Source organism: Felis catus, chromosome C1, assembly GCF_018350175.1.
Source record: "Felis catus isolate Fca126 chromosome C1, F.catus_Fca126_mat1.0, whole genome shotgun sequence".
NCBI classification, from domain to species: domain Eukaryota; kingdom Metazoa; phylum Chordata; class Mammalia; order Carnivora; family Felidae; genus Felis; species Felis catus.
The window spans coordinates 11,689,971-11,711,409 of record NC_058375.1 but is presented as its reverse complement, the minus strand read 5'-3'; the positions used below and the strand labels follow the sequence as shown (position 1 = coordinate 11,711,409).

The following is a 21,439-nucleotide window of genomic DNA, read 5'->3' as shown; positions in this document are numbered from 1 at the left end:
GTCATGGGGATCCCCCGATGCAGCCAATGCACTGGGGCCACAACTGCTGCCCTGAGTCACTGTTGACTCTCCCAGGCACTCCTGGGTGCTGGGGAGGAGGCACGCCCCTTCCTCGAGCCTCCCTGGCAGGGCAGGGTGGACCAGCATTGGGGTGAATCTGAGGGTGTGCCCAGCCCCGCACTGGGGCTCCCCCAGCCCAGCTGGCCTCCCCTAAATGAAGAACGACAACCAGGAGGGGGCGGTTGGTAGGGGCAGCAGGAAGCTCTGGGTGCCCATGCCTGCTTGGAAGGCTGCCCAGAGCTGTTTGCTGCCCGGATTCCCAGCTAGGACGCCACTCACGGTCCCAGCTTACTGCCCGCCCCTCTGGCCATGTCCCCGGGCCCTCTCTCTGCCGGGCTTGGTACCCGTCGATTAACCCAACAGCTGATCCAGTCTCCCCAAAACATCCTTCCCTGTCCCATCAAGGGACAGTCTCGACCTGGGATCTGCCAGGGAAGGCTGTAATTCTTCTTCATTCGACTAGCCTTTCGTTCCTAACCATCGCAGTGCGGTGGTTAGAACGCGGATGCTAATCTATACGGCCGAGTCAGTATTTTTCCCGCTGTGTGATCTCGGGCAAGTGTCTGAGCTGGACCCAGTTTTACAACACGGGGAAGTTACTGGGCTTTGGGAATTTTCGCTGGGATGAGGCATAGAGTACTGAGCACGGCACTCAACTTGTGATAGGTGTTCCATCATAGGAGCTGTTCTTTTTCTTTATTCTCCATGAAGAGTTTCCTGAGGCCCCTAGAACACACAGACCCCTAATAGCAACCCCCAGCCCGGATAAGGCTTGATCCTGAAGGCCTCCTGAGCGGCCCCAGGCCGGGACTCTGGATTCTCATCCTGGCTTCACCATTGGGTTGCTGTGTGATCCGAGTGAGTCGTCATCCCTCTCTGGGTCTCGAGCTCCCTGTGTGAACAGTGACTGGTTGGCTTGGATGAGCAAGGAGAATCTGTACTGTGAAGAATTCCACCTGGGTTCGAATCCTGACTGCCGTTTACTGTGACCCCGGGCAGGTGGCCTCTCTCTGCCTCGGTTTTCCACTGCAAAGGGGAGCAATAACAGTACCTACCTCCAGGAATAAGTGAATTCATGCCTGGAAAGTGCTTCCAACAAGTCTGATACGCAGCTAGGGCTCAACAGGTGTTAGCCGTTATTATCAGCTAACATTATCTCTAAGGATCTTTTTTATTTTCAATGGAGATATAATTTACATACCAGGAGATCACCTTTTGAAAACATACGCTCGAGTCATTTTTAGTACACTCAATACTAATTCCAGAATCTTATCATCATCCCTAGATGAAAGCCTATACCTGTAAGTCCCCATTCTCCACACCCTGCCCCCGGCAACCTCCGGTCTGCTTTCTGGCTCTGCGGCTTTGCCCATTCTGGACATTTCATATAAATGCAATATGCAACGTTGTGTCTGGCTTCTTTCACTTAGCACGACGTTTTCAAGGTTCGTTCCTGACCTATCCGTATTTCATTCTTTTTTTTTCCTGGCTGAATAATATTCCATTGTGTGGATGGACCACGTTTGTTCATGGACATTTAGGTTGTTTCCATTTTTTGGCTATTAGGCACAATGCTGTTAGTGAACATTCAAGTATAAGTTGTTGGGGTTTTTTTTTTTAAGTTTATTTATTTATAATCTGTACACCCGATGTGGGGCTCGAACTCACAACCCTGAGGTTAAGAGTCTCGTGCTCTATCAACTGAGCCAGGAGGGTGCCCCCAGTGTAAGTTTTTTTGGAAGCGTGTTTTTCATTCTCTGGGGTATCTTCCTTGGAATAGACTTGCTGCATCATATGATAACTCCGTCTTCAACTTTGTGAAGAGCTGCCAAACTGTTTTCCAAAGTGGCTGCCCCATTTCATTTCATTTTTTATATGATTATTTACTTTTTTTAGGAATCTCTACATCCAACGTGGGGCTCAAACTCACGACCCCGAGATCAAGAGTCACACGCTTTGGGGCGCCTGGGTGCCTCAGTCGGTTAAGCGTCTGACTTGGCTCAGGTCACCCTCTCGCCGTTGGTGGGTTCGAGCCCCGCGTCGGGCTCTGTGCGGACAGCTCGGAGCCTGGAGCCTGCTTCGGATGCTGTGTCTTCCTCTCTCTCTGCCCCTCCCCTGCTGGTGCTCTGTCTCTGTCTCTCTCTCTCTCAAAAATAAACATTAAATATTTTTTTAAAAACTTTAAAAAGAAAGAGTCACACGCTTTTCCGACTGAGCCAGGCGTGTGCCCCTGCTGCACAATTTTATACTCCCACTGGCAATGTATGAGGTTCCAACTGCTCCACACCCTTGCCAACAGTGGCTAATGTCTTCTTTTGTATTGTAACCATCTTAGTGGGTGTGCAGAGGCATCTCGCTGTGGTTTTGATTTACATTTTCCCAATAACTGATGATGTCAAGTGTCTTCACGTGTGCTTATTGGTCATTCACACATCTTCTTGGGCGAAATGTCCATTCCTTTGTCCGTATTTAAATCGGGTTATCGCTCACTTTATCATTGAGCTCTAAGTATCCTTTATATATTCTAGATACTAGGCCCTTATGAGATACTTGAGGCACAAATATTTTCCCTGTTCTCTGGGGTGTCTTTTCAATTCTTGATGGTCCCTGGAAGCACAAAAGTTTTTATTTCTGATGAAGTCCAATTTTCTGCCTTTTTCTTGGCTTCTACTCATATGTCATACCTAAGAAACAGTCGCCTAATCCAAGGGCATGCCTGTTTTTGTCTAACAATTGTATCATTTTAGCTCTTAGAGTTAGGACTCTGATCCATTTTGAGTTAATGATGCATGTGGTATAAAGGGCGTGAAGTAGAGGGGTCCAGCTTCGTTCTTTTGCACGTGAAAATCCAGTTGTCTCAGCATTATTTCCTGAAAAGACTATTTCCCCCATTGGATTTTCTTGGCAACCCTGGTCAAAAATCAATTGATGGGGCACCTGGGTGGCTCAGGCATTTAACTGTCTGACTCTTGATTGTGGCTCAACTCATGATCTCATGGTTTGTGAGATTGAGCCCTGCATCTAGTTCTATGCTTGTAGCACAGAGCCTCCTTGGGATTCTCTCACTCTCCCTGTCTCTCTGCCCCTCCCCCACCCTCTCCTTCTCTAAATAAATAAACTTAAAACAAAAAAATCAATTGGCCAGGGGTGCCTGGCTGCTGGTTCAGTTGGAAGAGCATGTGACTCTTGATCTCAGGGTCATGAGTTTGAGCCCAATGTTGGGCATAGAGATTACTAAATACATACATACATACATACATACATACATACATACATACATAAAGTTAAAAAAGTCAATTGACCATAACGTGTGGGTTTTTGGACTCTCAATTCTATCCCATATATAGAGAGAGGGTGTAAGCGAGCGAGGAGTGGAGAGAGAGAGAAAAAGAGAGAGAGAAGTGGGGCTCGTATGAAGTGGGACACGAGCTCACCTGAGGTGGGGCTCGAGCTCCCTCCATGTGGAACTTGAACTCAAAAACCATGTGATAATGACCTGAGCCAAAGTCAGATGCTTAATGACTGAGCCACCCAGGTGCCCAAGATTTTATCTTTTTAAGTAATCTCGACACCCCACCTTGGGCTCAAACTCATAACCCTGAGATCAAGAGTTACAGGCTCTACTGACTGAGTCAGCCAGGCACCCTGGTCCCTTTCATTTCCATATGAATTTTAAGAGGAGCTTGTCCATCAGGATCTTTGAACGTGTGATTCTAAGGCCATAATTTCTTTATAATTCCAATAACTAAAGTCATTGTGGTCTATTTCTATTGTCTTCTTTAATTGAAATATAATTGACAGAAAATATTGTATAAGTTTAAGGTGTAGGACATGTTGATTTGATACATTTATATATTGCAATATGATTACCATTATAGCTAACACCTCTCTCATGCTACATGCTTCTTATCTCTGTCGTCTTTTGATTGTGCTGCTTCTTGCTCGTTGTGTCTTATTTCCTTGTGTGTCTGGTTATCTTTGACTATGTTCTGCTCAGTGTTTGAAACCGATTTGTGAAAATAACCTGAGGCCTGAGATGATGATACCTCCATGCAGGTGACTTTTTTGTTTGCTTCTACCAAGCACCTGGAGACACTTTAATCCAAGGCCACTTTAATTCAAGTTCAAAATTAGAGTCACCCAGGTGCTTGGGCTCACTCAAGGCTTGTTTTTTGTTTGTTTGTTTTTTAAAGTTTATTTACTTTGAGAGAGAGAGTGTGTGTGTGTGCATGCATGTGCATGAGTAAGCCGGGGAGAGAGAGAGAGAGAGAGAGAGAGAGAGAGAGAGAGAGAGAGAGAGAATCCCAAGCAGGCTCCATGCAGTCAGCTCAGAGCCCAGTGTGGGGCTCTATCCCACGAACCGTGAGATCATGACCTGAGCTGAAACCAAGAGTCTGATGCTCAACCAAGATACCCAGGCACCCCAAGGCTTGGTTTTCTCCTGGTTCACCCTTATTCTGAGGATGTCTCAGTTTAAAGAAGATGCCAGGTATCAGGCTCCCCATCTTGGACAAAAAGCTGGGCTTACCTTTTGTCCTGTCTCCTCCCTGGCCTCCCATAAGGCTGCCAAAACCACAACTCAGTTTCAAGGCCATTTCTTCCAGATTGGTAAATGCCCTCAAGGCAAATGTGGTCTTCTACCCTGGGCTTTCCCCCCTGGATTTTTGCCTTCTCCTAGATTCTCACTAGGGAATTTTTTTTTTTTTGCCAGCTAGTTAATTGGTTGATGGTTTTAAGAAGATGATCTTTTTGAATTGGCTCTGGAGACTTCAATTGTTTTCAGTAGACATTTCTTTCAAAATATCTATCCCCCCATTCCTGGAGACGGAAGCCCTGGCATCTCCTTCCCTTTGCCCAGGCTGTGCCCAGAATACACCCTTTCTCTATTCATCTCAGGCTCTCTTAATCTCAAGGCCCTGCACAGAGCTTTGCCATCAGAAGCTCTCGCAACTCAAGGTCCCTGGTCCTGCGATTCCACGTCTCTGTTGCTGCATTTACTCATCATCAAACATTTATGTGGCACCCATAGTATGCCAGGCCCATCCCAGGCACTGGGGATTCTGCCCTAACAACACAGAAGCTGTCCCTTACCCTTGAGGAGGGTGATAGATAGCTGGTTGCAACTGAGGGACATCAAGGTTGGGAAGGGGAAGCAGAGGGAGCCGTGGAGTACATTGCAAGGAGATCCAACCAGGGGAGGCTTCCAGGAGGAAATAATATTTAAACTGAGGCTTGAAGGATGTGGAGCAATTACCCAGCAAATGACGGGGGAGGGAAGGGCATTCCAGGCAGAATGAAGATGTGTCTTCACAGAGATGAAGAGATGTCTTCACCGAGAGGTGCTGGGGAATCAGGAGGGGGTGTGAGGGAGGAGGGGGCCAATGGGTGAGGCTGGGAGGTGGGTTTGGCACCCCATCTGGCTTCCTGGACAAAGACGGGGCTACACTTGAGGGAAAGCAAAACTTCCTTGACCTTCTGTGCTGAACGATTCCTTTCAGGAAAGGTCCGAGTCCTTGGCTCATTCCAATCCCTCAGCTTTGGCCCCCTTCCTCTCCTCCTGCCCCGGGCCGAATGGAGGGAGGCCACATCCTCTTGTCACAGGAGAAGCAGGATGTGGAGCTGAATGAAGCCACGGAGACTCTCTTCCTCAACGGCCTCTGCCAGAGTGTCCTCTGTACAGGCCCCGGGGCCCTTCCTGTGGCGCCTCGGGCACCATCTCGTTTGACTTGGACGGGGTCCCTGACAGAGAGGACGGATAGGGTGTGGGGGCGCTGAGCCCTGAGCCCCAAGCTTTGAGGAAAGGTTCCAACGAATACTGTCCTCTGCATAGCCAGGATTCTAGTGACGGGGGACAGATGGGACCTCAGCCCCTCACCTGCTCCCCGGGTCACCGCAACATCAAGCCTGGGAGGTGAAGGCTGATTGACCCAAGGGAGCCAGGAGTTGAGAGGAGACTAGATTTCTGTCCTGACCACTGAAAAGTTTATAACACAGAGTTGGATGAGCGATCCTAGCTGGGGAGGGGTTCCCCCCCCATTATTTAATCCACTGAGCCCACCCCACCGCACCCTATTATCCAGATGTAGAAATTGAGGCTCAGGTCACGTGACTAATGAAAAGCGGAGGCAAGGCCTGAACCCAGGTCTTCTGACTCCTGGCTCAGCCCTCACTTCCTCCTCTGCTCCTCCCACACGCCCATTTCTGGTGGTTGTGGTGGTGGAAGGGGGTTTCAAGGCCCACACCTGGGCTGTGGTGGATGGGGCTGACAGGTGCTGCAGGAGTTCACCGTTCCCCAGCCCCGAGAGCCTGAACCTCGGCCTCCTGGGGACAGAGGGAGCTTACAGGCTCCTCTCCCTCCGGGGTCACGCCTCATCAGAGGCTGTCGTTTTTCCTGGCCCGTGGCTCCAGAGGCATCAACAAAATGGGCTGAGCAAACACATCTTGCTCAGTTGTTCTAAGACTCTGCGGATGCTTTCCGGCCAGAGACCGCCAGAACCACGCCCCCAACAACGCTGGGCTTCCTGCTCTCCGGGAGGAGGGAGAACACACCCCTCAGAAGGGGCCGGTGAGAGGGAGCTGGTGGGGTCTAAGAAAGGGTCTGGGCTGGAGATGGGTGCTCCTGGGGAGGATTCCAGGGGGGTGGATCCTCGCTCTGGATTGGCCGCTCGCAGGGAGCAGGGGTAATGCTGTGACTGGGTATCTTGATCATTTTAATCTAGAAGGGAAGAGGAATGAATTGAAGCGAAAGCTGTGTTTGGCAGAGGCAGCTGTCATTCATTTAGCCAGATAGAGGGACATCTGGTCTTTTTCGTGGTTTGGGCCATGGTTACTTTTGTCTGTGTTCAGACATGATTACGGAGTGGTCTTGCCTTTGTCTTTTTTTTTTTTTTTAAAGTTTATTTATTTATTTTGAGAGAGAGAGAGAGGGAATCCCAAGCAGGCTCTGAGAGCTCAGCACAGAGCCTGACGCAGGGCTCAAACTCACAAACGGTGAGATCGGTGAGATGGTGACCTGAGCTGAAACCAAGAATCAGAAGCTTAACCCACTGAGCCACCCAGGCTCCCGGAGGTTTTGCTTTTGTCTTGATCCATCAAGGTCGTTGAGCAGCCTCGTCTGAGGTTGGCGATCCGTGAAACTGCACTTGTTCCCAGGAGCGCAGCATAGCCTGACAGGGAGGGCTCGGCTGTCAGGGGCTCCTTTTCTTTCTCCACATGAGGGGAAACAGCATGGAGCCCTGGAGAGCTAGCCGCGTCACATGGGGTGCCTGTGAGGAGCCAATGCCAGCCACGCCTTGTCGATCTGTCCCAAAGCTACAGAGGAAGCCAAGAGGCTCCAGAGTCAGACCCGGGTTCAAATCCTACCTTCTTTCAGCCTCTTGGACAAGTCACTTCCCCTCTTGCAACTTCATCCACTAGACAAATATCGAGCAAATACCTGTTGCATGTCGGGGACTGGGGACCTGGGGCAAGTGCACTTAATTCTCTGGGATTCAGTTTACCCCTCCAGAAAATGGGAATCGTACGGGTACCTGATAAATGAGTGCCTATCTCCCAGGGTTACTGTCGGGTTCGATGAAAAACTCCGTGGAGTCTAAAGCACAGTTTGGCACAAGCCAGCTACACTTCCCGGGGTCCCTGCCTCCCTGGCCACCCCTGCCTGGGGGGTCTCCACCAGCGGGGAAGCAGGAGGGGCCCATTCCGTGTCCAGCCTGCTTTGGAGAGCGAGTCCCCTGCCCACCCTGCCCAAGACTCCAGCTGGTCCCCAAGCAGGTCTACTGGGGGTGCCCTCCCAACAGGGGTGCTCTGTAGTTGCCCGGCCTTTTCCAGAGCAGCGATGCCAATGTGGCTCCTGGGGCCTGGGGAGGCAGCGAGGGTGCCAAGGCTGTGGGGGTGGAAGAAGGCATGCTCCGTCCTGCCTTCTCCAGGCGTGAAGGAGGGGGTGGCGGCAGGAGGGTGTGAGAGGCCAGCACAGAAGGAAGTTTGTGTGCCCATTGGTGGTGTCGGGGGGAGGGCCCATTACATGGGCCTGAGTGGTATGGCGGGTGGGGGCTCTCGGCCCCGGGGCTGCGCGTGGAGGTGCACGTATGCGCGTGAGCAGGATCTGACAGCAGGATGGGGCGCACATTCACGTGTGCGTGGGTGATGCCCCCACCTTGGCGCCTAAGGTCTTGAAAACAACCCGAGTTTAGGATTCAGGCTAGCCTGAGTTAATCCCCAGTTTGGGGGACTTTCTGGCTGTGTGAACTTGACCAGGTCACTTACCTGCTCCGAGTTCCATTCATCTGCTCCACAAGTACACCTTGAGCTCTTGTGTCCCGGGGATTGGGCAGACAGGGGCACATAAGGTAGAGCCCAAGCTCTCATGCAACCAGCCTTACTTTCCCCATCTTTGACTTTTTTTTTTTTTTAAGTTTTATTTGTTTAAGTAAGCTCTATACCCAAAGTGGGGCTTGAACTTAGATCCCTGAGATCGGGAACAGAGCCAACAGGTGCCCTTTACTTTTCCCATCTTTTTCGTAAGTGTATTTATTTATTTTGAGAGACAGAGAGAGAGAGAGAGAGAGAGCATGAGTGGGGGAAGGGCCGAGAGAGAGAAGGACTGAGAGAATCCCAAGCAGGCTCTGTGCTGTCAGCGCAGATCCCAACGTGGGGCTCAAACCCACGAACCTTGGGATCATGACCCTAGCGGAGATCAGGAGTCGGACGCTTAACTGACTGAGCCACCCGGGGGCCCCTACTTTTCCCATCTTTAAAGTGGAGGCAGCAATGTCCACCTCCCAGACAATATCTGTGAACTTCAGGGCATAGGGTCTCCATGCTCGGTGGAGATTTGCTTTCTTCCGGCTTCTGGAAGCCTTGGAGCTGCACCCTTCTCCTAAAGGACACAGCTCTCAGCTGGTGGGAACAGGAGCCAAGGGGGCCCTCCTTCAGGGCATGATCCAGCTCCCAGACTGCCCTTGCTCTGCCCTGCTGGCGTGGGCCCTGGGAATGAGTGGCAAAGGCATCTGGGATGGGTTGGATGAGGTGGGGGCCTCAGCATTCCAAGAACCCTGGCGCCTTCCCAGCACCAGGAAAGAGAAGTTGGTGGGGGGGCAGCCTGGAGGACAAAGATCCTCTGTGGGCCCCCTTCAATCAACCCCACACACCCACCCGGTATGGGCACAGGTGTGGGATGGAAACTCCTCCAACAAGTTAGGACACCCTCTTTCCCCTGGGCGGGGCTCAAGGGGAGGGGGCTGGGGAAAGGGCAGAGGAGATGCCTGCCAACTCCCCACTGGCTGCTGTTTGCACCCAAGCGATGAGCTGGCTCTTGGCTTCACTGCCTTCTCACCTGGCCAGGTGTGCCAGGAGAAGCCGCCTGGCTCCTGCCTGGCTCCGCTCGGCATTCAATGCTCTGGTCCTGCTGGATTTGGGCACAAGAAAGGAAGCTGGGGGAGAATGATCCTGGACCCTTGCTTAGAACCAGATGTCTGATTGCCCTCTCTGCCTGATTTCTCTCTTGGGTCCGCAGCAACTCCTCTGAGTTGTAGCTCCTCTCGAGGGGGAGGCTGGTAGAGCTTCGGGCGCCCCTGGGCCAGAAAAGATGACGCCTGGAGAAGGGGTTCGTGGCTTCTCTTCCACATCAGTGGGCTGCCGTGCGTCTCAGTAAGAATGCCTGCCATTTGCCAGCCCAGAAGGCAGTGGGGGAAGAAGGAGGCTGTTGCTAAGGTAGAAAGGATTCGGGTTGCAGCCAAGAGAGCCTCTGCAGCCCCAAGGAGGGATAGCGGAGTCAGAAAGGGATGCTTATGAGGCTGCTGGCCTGATGTGTCTCAGGGCCTGCCTTTGGCAGGGGAGGGGAGACAGGCCAGGGGAGATGGAGAAGAGGGCTGGGGCGGGGATGGGAGGGCCGGGTCCTCACTCCTTCATACGACGTAAGGGCATGAGGATCCTACCCCCAGCCTACCGCCCCCACCCATCCCCTCACACATCCCCAGCCATCTCCATGCAGAGAAGCCAGGCTTGGGAGCTCTATAGTGAGAATTGCAGGGTGATCGTGGGCAAATCCCCGTCACCCCTCTGAGCCTCAGTGTTCCTCTTCTGCATGATGGGTAGATTGTATCTGCCTCTCAGGGCCCAGGTGAGACCACAGCCTGTTACACCAGCAGCCGGATGTGTGAGGTGCTTTGTACATGCCACACCTCCCTGCACATGGTTTAATTTTTCCCTCCCATCAGCCCTCTGAGGCAAGCACCACTATAGTCCCATTTAACAGATGAGAGTCCAAGGAGACTGGTGATAAGCTGGGATGGACCTGCCATGGGCAGGGACCCCCTCTCTCAGAGAGCGGAGTGAGGCAGTCACGGACTGTGGCCAAGTTTAAGGTCACGGCTCATCCCCGACACAGGGGACTTCTCTTCCAGTTCCCTTCCCTTAAGCAATGGGTCAGGGCTGCGGAAGCAGCTCTAATGACACTGATTGGCATCCAGGACCCAGGTCTCCCCCCTCTGGCTTGAGGTTCCGCCCACCACCTGCCACCCCCAGCTCCCAGGGTCACCCCGTGACACCTGCTTCCTTGCCAGTTCCAAGCTCGCTTTGTTTTATGTTCGAGGAAGATGCAAGGAGTTTAACACACCGTGGATATGTCGGTAGCTCGTCGGGCTGGGAGGAGGAGCTGGGAATGACCCCAGGCCGCCCACTTGTGCCTGTACCTCCTAATTTCATCCACTTGACCTGCATTGAACCTGGCTCCCCACTCCTTTTCCAGGCCCCTGCTGCTGCCCAAGCTGGGGCCTCCTCTCTGTCCTCCTGGCCTCCAGTCCGGTCCCTCCCAGCAGCCTTAGCTGATCACTCCCCTCCCCTGTGCTGAATCCTTCAGCGGCCCCACTCTGCTTCCTGACAAATCCTGACTGCTGGGTCTGGCGCTCAGTGCTCTCCCCGTGGTGACCGGCCACGCCAGGGGCCACCGGGGCCCGTGGGGCCTTCTCCTCACCACTGGCTTCCGGGCCCTGAGTCAGCCAGCCCTGAGCCTCTTCTAGCAGCGAGGGAGACAATGGTTCCATGAGTCCCCAGGGGGAACTGAGGCCCAGAGAAGGAAGCCTTTTCCAAGTCCTACAACCAGGCTTTCTGGCAGAGGGGAGCTCCTCTCTCCTGGACCTTTGCTTCCGTGGGCATGGGCCCCTTGGGAGTCAGCTGCCCATGGCCAGGGCTGAGCTCTCCTCCCCTCCTGCATGGCCACCCAGCTTCCTGTAAGCTGGGTGCGAATCAGCCTGTGCAAATCACCCCCATGTGCTCTGTGTACCCCTTGGACCTGCTGCCCACACGCCTGCTCCCCGCCTGGGCAGCCTCTGGTCAGCATCCCGCTGCCTCCCTGCTGGTGGGTTTGGGGCACAGGCCTCGTCCCGGGACAGCCTCCCTCCCCAGGCAGGGCGGTCTCCATCCTAGTGCCCCCCCCCCCCCGGCCCTGCCCTGCCCAGGCGGCCCCAAGCAGGGGTTGTTTTCTTGGTGCTGGGCCTGGCTCAGCCCCGGGGCCTGCCAGTCACGTAGCCAAACTTGTTCCTCCTCTCCCACTGCCCAGGCTGCTGAGCACAGCGGTTTCCTGCTGGGGAGAGCACAATGGAACCCGCCCCTGAGGGACCCACCCTGGGGAGGCGCCAGCCCAGCTGGCTCTGAGTGCTGTGTGACCCGGGACAGAACCCACACCCTCTCTGAGTCGTGGTGTCCCTGGTGAGAAGTGAGGGGGTGAGACAAGGTCACGAGAGGCCATCATCTCCAATGCTGATAACAGCGAACTTTCCTTGGGCACTAAGTACAAGCCAGGTGCAGCACCCCCGCATCCTCGCGGCCACCTGTAAGCCTGGCCGGGTCAGGGCTGGGTTAATTCACTTGGCCACAGTGGAATGTCCCTTTTCTGTCCAACCTCCCAGAGTTGCTTCCCCTCTCCTGCAGATTGGAGATCTGCTCTCGCCATCTCTGCCCCCCCACGCCAACCCCCCCAACCCCTGTGTCTTCTTCCTCCTCCTCCTCCCCAGCAGGCACCCACGGAGAAAGGAGAGGAAGTGTTAGAAGGTCGAAAGCGTCACCTGCACCAAGTGCTCCAGGCCTGCTGCCCTGGCTGACAGTTGGGGGGAGGCTTAGGGAGATATGGGGAGGGGGCTGACAATGGGAGGAGGAGAAGAGACAGCGGGGAGAGGGCTGAGGGCTGGACATGGCCTGCAGGCTGGCCTGGGAAGGAGCTAGCCAGTTGGGGACCAAGAATTACCCAACAAGCCGCCCACCAGAGGGTTTCGGAGGCTGGGAGCCTGAGGTCCTACAGAGTTTTGCTCCCGCCTCCCCACCTGTCTCCACCTCTGGCACAGTACCACCACCAGCCTCGATAATCTCTTCTTCATCTCCAAGTTTGGACCGGGCTCTCCATTCCAGGGCCTGACTCTGAACGAGATCCTCTGAGTGGTGGGCAAAGGGGAAGTGGCCACAGTCCCATGATGGCACTTCCTCAGGACACACAGATGAGCAGCCCTAGCCTCCCTGCCTGACTCCGTCATGGGTTAGGGTACCGTATGGGTTTCCACGTGAGAATCAGGGAGACAGCAGGGCCTGGGTGCCTGCAGCAAGACCCTGCGGTTCCCCTAGAGGGAACAAGTGGCTACTGTCACTGACGTCCTGTCTCCCAGTCCCTCCCCCCCCCAGCCCCGACTTCAGTGTCCGAGGCCTGGCAAACACTCTTGATGACTGACCCCCTCCCCCAGACCTCCAGGATCAGAAGGTGTGACTTTGCTCCTGTGCAGCCATGACCTTCATCCTGCCTGAGTCCCCAGGCCACGGAGGCATCACAGTGACTCTACTCTGAAGCTCAGTGTCCCCAAAGGAACCAGCCCTAGACAAAGTCCCAGCTGACACATATCCCCCCCCCACCTTGGGCCCATGGGGTGTGGAATCCTAGCCTTGCCTCTCTGAGCCTGTTTCCTCATCAGCACAATGGTCCTCGAATAATCCCCACTTCCTAGGCTGGTCGAGGACCAAAAGCAACAGTGTGCATAAGGACCGTCACCCAGTGAGACGGAAATCCAAAAATTTTTATTATTTTTTTTAATGTTTATTTATTTTTGAGAGAAAGAGAGAGAGAGAGAGAATGAGCAGGGGAGGGGGAGAGAGAGAGGGAGACACAGAATCTGAAGCAGGCTGCAGGCTCTGAGCTGTCAGCCCAGAGCCAAACACACGGGGCTCAAATTCACGAACTGTGAGCCCATGACCTGAGCCAAAGTCGAATGCTTAACTCACTGGGCCACCCAGGCGCCCCAAGAATTTTTATTTTTAACTGGATGTGCTTGCCGTCACTGTGTGTGTCTTTGCCCCACCTTCTCTCCCACACCTCTTTTTTTGTTTGTTTGTTTTTAAAGATTTTATTTTTAAGTCTCTGCACTCCAGATGGGGCTTGAACTCACAACCCCGAGATCAAGAGTCACGTGCTCCACCGACTGAGCCCGTCGCCATTTTTCCTCTCCCGCACTTCTGACTCCCTTATTTCCTTCTTGCCACCTTCGAGGCCCCCAAGCCTGCTGGAAGTGTCCCCCATTGTCACAAAGAGCCCAGAAGCCCACCTCCTCCCCAGCCCACCCCGGACTCCTCCCCAGACAGGCTTTGGCCCTCCTGGCAGGTCTCAAAGCCCGACCGCTGGGCCTCCTCAGACGCCCCCAACCCCAGCTCCTCAGCCGACTAGGGAGTCAGGGCCTGAGGGGGTGGGGGGGTGGCAGCTCCAGAATCTACATGTTTTTTTTTTTTTTCAACGTTTATTTATTTTTGGGACAGAGAGAGACAGAGCATGAACGGGGGAGGGGCAGAGAGAGAGGGAGACACAGAATCGGAAACAGGCTCCAGGCTCTGAGCCATCAGCCCAGAGCCCGACGCGGGGCTCGAACTCACGGACCGCGAGATCGTGACCTGGCTGCAGTCGGACGCTTAACCGACTGCGCCACCCAGGCGCCCCCAGAATCTACATGTTTAACCGGCTTCCCAGTGGATTCTGATGCCCTCTATCCTACCTGCTGGAACAGGAACATCCGACACCTTGTGGAGTCCTGGGAGCCCCTCTGTCAGCAACATCGTGACCTGGTTGCTGCCCCCACCCACTGGGGGGGAAAAAAAAAAAAAAAAAAAAAACCTTTCCCAAAGTGTGATTTCTTCCCCACCCGCTTCTAGAACTGGGAAAGCAGGAGCGGGCAGGGCCGGGCTGGGCAGGGCTGGGCAAGGGAGACCAGCAGCGTTGTGCTCGTTTTTAGGGGTTTTCCTCTCCGGCTGGTTCCTAAGCAGAATGCCTGGGTGACTATGGGGACAGAGCCTGATGCAGCCCCTCGTGGGGCCCTCGTGGGGCACAGTAGGAGATGATGGGGCTGGGGGCTACATTTATGCTCCTCCCAGAGCCAGGCCAGGGCTTGAAAAATCTTTAAAGTCCCCTTCATGCAGGAGTTATTCCCCCATTTTACAGAGCAGGGGTCTGAGGCTCATCAGGGCCCAGGGGTGTGCTCAAGGGCACACAGCTGAGGAGGGGACCAGAGAGGTGACTCAGCAAGGGAGTTTAATTTGGGGCTGCACAGGGGCTCGGCTGCTCTTTCCTCCTCCAAACTCCCTCCCTTGCTTCGCTGTACCCTCCCCCAACTCTGCACCCCTCCCCCCAATCTCTCAGGCTGTGTGGCCTCTCCTCCTTCTTCCCCAGGCGGCCCCATCCTCAGCCCTGTCCTCATCACCCTCCCCCAAAGTGGACACAAGCCCCTCATGGCTTCAGCTGCCAAGATCCAAAACATCAACCTGAGGTCACAACAGCAACATTTAAGGAACTTGCGTGGGTCAGGCCCCGCCGTAGAGGTGTTCCGGAGGTATCAGCCAGCTGGTTGAACCTCACCACAGCGCAGTGAGTAGATGCTGTTACACGAGGAACACGAGGCCCAGAGAGGTGAAGTAATTTTCTGTAGGGGGCAGAGCCAGGGTTCAAACCCAGGCATCTCCCATACTTCCCTTCCCCTTGTCACCCCTCTGACTTCCAGCCCAGACCTCCCACCCTGGCTTCAGGCTGGACCACCCCTCCCAGTTTCTCTTGAGCCCCCAGCAAGGGGGTCACCAAGCCTGTCTGGCTCCTACCATAGCTCCCATCTCCGTGTCAAGAATTGTTTGTTCCAGGTCTCCCGCTAAACCTAGACTGGGAGCATCTCAGGTCCCCTTCAGTCACGGCCATGTCCCCACACTCAGCCCGGCAAGCTTGGCACACAGTAGGGCCTGAGTCCCTGTTCTAGAAGGAACAAAGGCTTTCCAGCTCAGAATCTGGCCAGAGCCTCCCCCACAGTGCCCTCTGCTGGTCAGACCAAACACTGCCCTGGGGCCTTCCAAACATCAGCGCGCAACTGATCCCCGTCACCCTAATAACCCCCTGGGTTTAAAAAGCTCCTTTCTTCCTCTGAGCTCAAAGCACTTTCCCATCTGTGATCTCCCTGGCTTGGGACCAGCTGCAGCATTTCTCTCCCCACTTTACAGAAGCAAACCGAGGCCTGGAGAGGGCGAGCCCCGGCGTGCTGCTGGCAGATCCAGAAAAGAGCTTGTAAGTTTGTTTCTCCAACCCTCTCGGTTACAGGTGAACAGACTGAGGCCCAGAGGGGAACGGACTTGCTCACATGAGTCCTGGGAAAGAACCTGGTGTCCTAAATACCGTCTGGGGCTCTCCCGCGACATCGAGATCTCTGCAGCTCAGCAAGGGGTGGCCACGTCATTAAACATGAGGAGTCTCTGTTGTCCCATTTGTAAAAGGAACAGAACTTCCAGCTCTGTTCTGCCTGCCCCCCCTCCCCCGTGGGGGAGATGGAGAACATAGAAGCTGTGAGGCGTGAGGCCAGGCGAGGCTGGATAATGGGAGAATGAGGGCCGTGATCCAAGCCGCAGACATCAGCAGGACCCTCACCCCTGTCTGGCATAAACACAACCCAGGAGGCCACTCCTCTCCAAAACTTGACCTTCCAGTGGGCTGGCACGTTTTGCATGCTGCCCATGCGCGTCCTTCCCTGGATGACCTGGTCGGGGTATCAGAGGCGGAAGGTGAAAAGCAGTGGTGGCCAGTCTAACCCCACGTCTCAATTCCTGCCCCCCTGTTACACCCCTCCTGGCTCTTCTCACAATCCGTCAATATCTGTATTTATCTTAGTGACTTGTTAATATCTCTTCGCTGCCAGACTCTAAGTCAGACATTGGCAAGCTTTTTCTGCAAAGGGCCAGATAGGAAATCGTTCTTGCTTTGAGAGCCATACCATTTCAGGCTGTTGGGTTTTTTTAAAATTTTTTAAATGTTTATTTATTTTTGAAGGAGAGAGAGACAGAGTATGAGTGGGGGAGGGGCAGAGGGAGAGAGACAGAATCTAAAGCAGGCTCCAGGCTCTGAGCCGTCAGCACAGAGCCCGACGTGGGACTCGAACTCACAAACTGCAAGATCATGACCTGAACCGAAGTTGGATGCTCAACCGACTGAGCCACCCAGGCGCCCCCCATTTCAGGCTGTTGTAAGGTGAAGCAGCCATAGATAGTAGAGCGTGGGTATGTTTCAATAAAACTTTATTTACAAAAACAGGCCACGGGCTGGATTTGGCCCAAGGATTATAGTGTGCCAACAACTTCTCTAATCCCCAAGACAGCTGAAACTTGTCTGATTCCTCCCAAGTGTATCCCATTGCTTGGGCAGACAACACATTGCAGGCACAGGTTTAATAAATATTGGATGAATGAGGGAGAGAAACAGGAAGACCTATGTGGTGACACCGAGGGACACGTGTGATGGGGACTGATCAAGGGGGGAGCAGAGCTTGTGCAAACGTCACGAAGCAGGGTTGGAGGGGATGCTGTCTGTCCCCAGGAGTTACCAGGCTCAGAATCCCCCCAGAGGTCAAGGTAGAAGGGAAAGTGAGGGGTCTAAGGGCTGCTGCAGTGTGGCCAGGACTCGGACCCATCCCTGGGGTTACTGGATTAACAGGACGGGACCAGAAGGGGTCTCGGCACAGCAGCTGGCACATGATTATGTTGTCGCTGTTATTAACCCAAGCATCCGAAACTGCCCTCAAGTCCTCACCGGTGGCCCCACTTGGGTCAGCGGGACTCTCCCCCACGGAGGATGTGATGAGCACGAGAAAGCCTGTCCGTGGAACAACTGGGGGATGTCTGTCCAAGTGCTAAGGACACACACCACCTGCTTGCTCACAGACCGGAAGCTTCTCCAGGGCAGGGTTTGGTCTTGCCCCAGTCTCCCCCACGCCCAGCACAGTGGCCGTGTCTCCTCCATCAGACTGGAGGCTTGCCTTTCTCTCTCCTCATCCCACCTAGTCCAGCTTGTTGCCTGGGGGGAAGTGGGGTGGAGGGTGGGGGGTGACTCTGGCCTGTCACCCCACTCCAGCTTGAAGCCCTCAGTCCCAAGCCTGTGCTGGGAATGCACATAGTCTGAGCTCAGCCTGGTCTCCAGAGGTAGCACCCAGCACCTGAACCCTCCCGGTGGAGCCTGGAGTCCCACTGGCTGTGGGGTTCCAGTCCTGGCTCTGCTCCTAACTAGCCTCGGTTCCATCTTTCCTGGGTCTCAGTCGCCACTCTGCACAGTGGGGGTCAGGACCAGGTGATGTCCGAGCTCAGGAGTGTTGCTAGCCTATAGGACACTTTGTGCAGATCTGGGTGGAGACAGCGCTCCTTAACAAATAGGTGACACCTTTGTGTTAAGAAAAAGGCACCCCATATGGAGGCAGGCACAGCCCGTGCCAGAGCTCAGGGCTTGCTGACCAGAGGATGGGAAGGGTTCTAGTGCCCTCCCCCTCAGCTGGGCACCCCTGTGCAGGTCGCACGATGCACAGCCTTGAACTGTGGCTGGGTCTGAGTCGCCAGCATGGTACTTTCTGGGTCAGTTGGCCAAGGGAAGAAGGAAGAGGAAGGCAATAAAGATGCTGTCTTGGGCTGCCCCCTGGTGGCCACCTCCTGCATGACACTCACAACTCAGGAAAGCCAGCTCTGGTGTCTCTCTTGGTCCGAACAGGGGGGGCCTCCTCCCTGCCTGCAGAGATCCAATGCCCAGGGAGTCAGAATCTCAACTTCTGAACCCTGAGAAAGGGATCCTGTCATGAAGCGGCCACTGCGGACCAGGCCCGGGACGGGCACGTTAGAGATAAATTTAGTGCACCTGTTTCCTCACCAGCCTGGGAGCGTCTCCAGGACAAGGGCTGGTCTCTTCCCAGTGTCCCTAGTGCCTGGCACAGTGGCTGTGTCTCCTCCGTCAGACTTAGAGCTCCCTGAGGACTTTGCCTCCCCAATCAGATGGGGGGCTCACCGTCCTCTCTCTCTCTCTCTCTCTCCCTCCCTATCTCATCCAGTTCAGCTTGTTGCCTAGAGGGTTACAGGGGGAGGGCTCGGACCTGTCACCTCACTCCAGCTAGAAGCCCCCAGGCCCGAGGCTGGAGCTGAGAGCGGCTTTCTTTCTCAGGCTTCCCGGAAAGGCCCCAGGCAGGGCTGGGCCTCCAGCGAAACAGGACTGGGGAGGCTGGTCCGGGTCTCAACAGCACCTGAGACTGGGAGACTGGAAGGAAGCTGGGTGTGCAGAGGAGGAAACAGGATGGGGCTTCCTGTTGCCCTTTGGATAAAGGGCAGATTTCCGTGTGAGACCCTGTGGAAACCGGCTCCGTTAACCCGCTCCTCCCGCTCTGTGCTCCAGCCACCACCACAGCCCTCTCGTCCTCCTGGGAGTCTGTCCCTCCTCCCACCTCCCGACCCTTCAGACTGTTGTTGCCCATGCCACTCAGGCTGCCAGGCCGAGTCCCACTTCCCCCTTCGGCTGTGGACTCGGTCACCATCTCTTCCCCCAGATGCCTCCTGGGGCGCCTAAAGCCGGGTAAGGCCCCTCTCTCCCACAGTCAACAGCTCTCTCCTAGCACTTCTCGGGGTTGTGATTCTCAACTTACCTGGGCCGTTACCGGATTAATGTCTCCCTCCCTCCAGCTCTTCTCCCTCCCCCAGTGAAGAGGAACCTCATCTGTCTCATTGATGCTTAATCAGTGCTACGCAGGGCTGGGCACATACTAGGTGCTCAGTAAACATCAGTCAGATGAAGGAAAGGTTGCTTGAGTCAGTCTTGGCCCTAATCAGTTTCTAGATGTGTGACCTTGGACAAGTCTCACTTTCTGTCATTCAGTTAACGAATACTTACCGAGCACCCATTAGGCACTGTTCTGGGCATACCCGTCAAACGCAGATCTGCTGGGCTTCCAACTGCTTTCCTGAGAAACCAGTACTGAGATGTGTGAGGCCTGGAGATGGGCAACCCGGAAGTCTTGTCCTCTCCCACTGGCCCCCCACCGAGACATCAGAAAAGCCAGTCCCCTGTACGCCCCTCAGTATCCCTGCCTCGATACCTTTGTGCACGCAGAGCACTCCCCCATCTTTGCCTGCCGAGGTCCCGCTCAACCTTCAAATTCCCACGGCAGGGTCACCAACACCTTGAAGGCATCCCCACGATCCTTGGCAGAAGCAGTTCTGCTCTTACAACACTCGGCTGGCATGGGGATACACCATTGTCCACACTGACCCAAGCTCTTTATGCACATGGCTCCCCCCGCCCCGGCCATGCCACCCCGGATCCCAGAAGCACCTGGGCTTAGACTGAGTGTGATTCATCACTGTAAGCGTCCGGTTGATTGATCTTTCTCTGGTCAGCCCCTGCAGCATCTACTCTCCACGCTCCAGCGCCCAGCCCAGGGCCAGGCACTCAGCGCTGGCTAGTGAATGTCTGTTGCTAAGAACAGCAGCGGCAGGCCATAGAAGCAGGGGCTCTGGATGGATCCCCAAAGTCCTGATGGGAGAATGGGATTCAGGGCACCGCCTGGGCACTCTCTCCCCTGGTCCCCTCACTCACGAGGGCCTCTTTCTCTCCCTGCTCTCCCACAGATGGTGAAGCAAGGAGGGGACTGGGGGGAGGGTAACAGAAGGTCACAGGGCAGATGGACTGTAGGCTGCTCTGGGAAAGGACAGCTTGCCCCCGGGGAAGGACAACCACACATCTTAGAGCTGTCTGGGAATCTGGGAATCATCAGCTTCAGCAAAATTCCAAGGACTAGGAAGGTGAATGTGGGCGCACAAGGGGGAGCGGCCCACCCCTGCGAGGCCCTGTTTGCAGTGAGTGCCAAGCTGGGCCGACAGGCAGGCGACCCCGGTTTGACTCTCTATCAATTTGCTGTGTGACCTTGGGCAAGCCCTTGCCCCTCTCTGAGCACCAGTCTGCACACGGACAGGATTGAGTCAGTGTGGAGCTGACCAGCACGAATGTCAGAGGCTGGGATAGCCAGGGCCACCCCACCGCACCCTGGTCATGTCTCTGAGACGGTGAGCGGGGGACTCTGCGTGGGGCCACTGCCCAGCCTCATCCACCTGTCCCTGTCTTAGGCTAAAGGGGCACAGTGGGCTCCCCAGGCATCCTCTCCCCTGCGAACTGCCCCGTTCTCGGCTGGGATCCCCCCCCCCCCCGTCCCTCCCACCCCCAGAGCTGCTAGGCTGCCAGCTGGGAACATCAGGAGCTGTGACCAGCGTCCTGCGTCATGGTGAGTCAGAGCCATCCCTCCAAGCCAAGCCCAGTCACCCCACGACAAGAAGAGAAAGGACACCTTGCCCCCCCTGCCCCAGGCCATACAGGAAGGGTTCCTCTCTTCTTTCCTTTTCCGCACTAGCCAGGCCCACACCTGGCACTGTGCAAGGCACGGAGGCATCCAGGGTGACCTGGACAGACTGTCCCTTCAGAGCTATCCTCCCTCAGGCCAGAGTTGGGGGGTGGGGGCTGCTCTGAGAGGGGCAGCACATGGGGGGCTCTGAGCACACGTGGCTGAACTTAGCACTGACTCTAAGGCTGGCACATCTCTCTCGTTCACACCAGCACATAGTAGGCACTTCACGCACATTCATTGAATGAAGATTCCTCAGGCTTCCCGTGGGCGTAGAGAAACTTGGTGAGGCAAGAACGCATCACACCTGTGTTCACCGTCACTGTTACTCATTTTTAGCCCTAAGTACCTACTATGTGCCATTTTGCCTATATTTCTCATTCATCCTTACAGCAGTCCTGTGAGGTGAGATTTTTTTTTACCCCCAATTAACAGATAAGAAAACTGAGGCTCAGGGAGGTGAGGCAACTTGCCCAAGGTCACACAACTTCGTGTGAACTGAGCCAGCATTCACACCAGGTCTGCTGACGCCCATGGTTAGAGCCACTCTCCGTCCACACCCTACTTCAGACAGGGCACCAGGCCTGGGGCTGGGGGGGGGGGAGGGGAGACAAAAAGGCCAGCACCCTCCCCCACCCCCCTGGCAGTCCCGCCAGGCCCAGACCCTGCCCTGCCAGAGGCCTCCAGCT

At 55.0% G+C, this 21,439-nt stretch overlaps 1 long non-coding RNA gene across 1 annotated transcript; it reads left to right on the top strand.

Annotated features, from left to right (window-relative positions):
- The first annotated feature begins 14,654 nt into the window (after positions 1–14,654).
- LOC123379484 lies at positions 14,655–21,103 on the top strand. Its single transcript, XR_006583945.1, has 2 exons — positions 14,655–15,625; positions 18,527–21,103. It is a non-coding gene; the product is annotated as an uncharacterized LOC123379484 (long non-coding RNA).
- Positions 21,104–21,439: the final 336 nt, after the last annotated feature.